Below are 1,671 nucleotides of genomic sequence, written 5' to 3' on the forward strand. Positions count from 1 at the left end.
ATTCTGAGCCAATATGGCATTCAGAGTATCAATTTCAAGAACTCCCTTCTTCTGAGGCGTCCCATTACTCACAGGATTCCTCTCAGAAGTGTACATGAACTGGTTGTTAGCAACTATGTCAATGAGTTCTTGAGCTTCTGCAGGTGTTTTCTTTAGGTGAATGGATCCACCTGCAGAAGTATCCAATGACATCTTAGCTAATTCAGACAGACCATCATAGAATATATCCAGGATGGTCCATTCTGAAAGCATGTCAGAAGGACACTTTTTGGTTAGTTGCTTGTATCTCTCCCAAGCTTCATAGAGGGATTCACCTTCTTTCTGTCTGAAGGTTTGAACATCCACTCTAAGCTTACTAAGCTTTTGAGGAGGAAAGAACTTGGCTAAGAAAGCCGTGACCAGCTTATCCCAAGAGTTTAGGCTATCTTTGGGTTGAGAGTCCAACCACACTCTAGCTCTGTCTCTTACAGCAAAGGAGAAAAGCATGAGCCCATAGACTTCAGGATCTACTCCATTAGTCTTAACAGTATCACAGATCTGCAAAAATTCAGTTAAGAACTGAAAAGGATCCTCAGATGGAAGTCCATGAAACTTGCAGTTCTGCTGCATCAGAGAAACTAATTGAGGTTTTAGCTCAAAATTGTTTGCTCCAATGGTGGGGATGGAGATGCTTCTTCCATGTAAATTGGAATTAGGTGCAGTAAAGTCACCAAGCATCCTCCTTGTATTATTATTATTTTCGGCTGCCATCTCCTCTTCTTGTTTGAAAATTCCTGACAGGTGCTTGCTGGATTGTTGTAATTTAGCTTCTCTTAGTTTCCTCTTCAGAGTCCTTTCAGGTTCAGGGTCTGCTTCAACAAGAATGTTCTTGTCCTTGCTCCTGCTCATATGAAAAAGAAAGAACAGAAAAATAATAATAATAGGGATCCTTTTTGCCCAGGTATAGAGGTTCCCTTATGTAAGTAGAAGAAGAAAAGAAGAGTAGAAGAAAAGAAGAAGAGACAATCTGAACTCAGAGAGAGAGAGAGAGGGTTCGGATTTTTGGTGAGTGAGGAAGAGATGTTATTAAATAAATAAATAAATAGAAGAAGATGAGAGGGGGAAGTGGATTTTCGAAAATAATTTTTGAAAAAGAGTTCGTGATTTTCGAAAATTAGAAGAAAAAATAAATTAAAATTGAATTTTGAAACAATTAGTTAATTAAAAAGAGTTTTTGAAAAAGAGGGAGATATTTTCGAAAATTAGAGAGAGAGAGAGTTAGTTAGGTAGTTTTGAAAAAGATAAGAAACAAACAAAAAGTTAGTTAGTTAGTTGAAACAAATTTTGAAAATGAATTTTTGAAAAAATAAGAAGATAAGAAGTTAGAAAAGATATTTTGAAATCAAATTTTTGAAAAGGATAAGATAAAAAGATATTTTGAAAAGATATGATTGAAATTAGTTTTGAAAAAGATTTGATTTTTAAAATCACAATTAATGACTTGATTCACAAGAAATCACAAGATATGATTCTAGAACTTAAAGTTTGAATCTTTCTTAACAAGCAAGTAACAAACTTGAAATTTTTGAATCAAAACATTAATCGTTGATGATATTTTCGAAAATTATGAGATAAAGTTAAGAAAAGGATTTTTGAAAAATATTTTTTAAAGTTTTCGAAACTAAATAAGAA

General features: G+C 33.9%; 1 non-coding gene across 1 annotated transcript; it reads left to right on the plus strand.

Moving 5' to 3' along the window:
- Positions 1 to 246: 246 nt before the first annotated feature.
- On the plus strand, positions 247 to 354 carry LOC148565381 (small nucleolar RNA R71). The gene has a single exon (XR_015884046.1). It is a non-coding gene; the product is annotated as a small nucleolar RNA R71 (small nucleolar RNA).
- Positions 355 to 1,671: the final 1,317 nt, after the last annotated feature.

Source organism: Arachis ipaensis, chromosome B5, assembly GCF_059453495.1.
Source record: "Arachis ipaensis isolate K30076 ecotype BB chromosome B5, ASM5945349v1, whole genome shotgun sequence".
NCBI classification, from domain to species: Eukaryota; Viridiplantae; Streptophyta; class Magnoliopsida; order Fabales; family Fabaceae; genus Arachis; species Arachis ipaensis.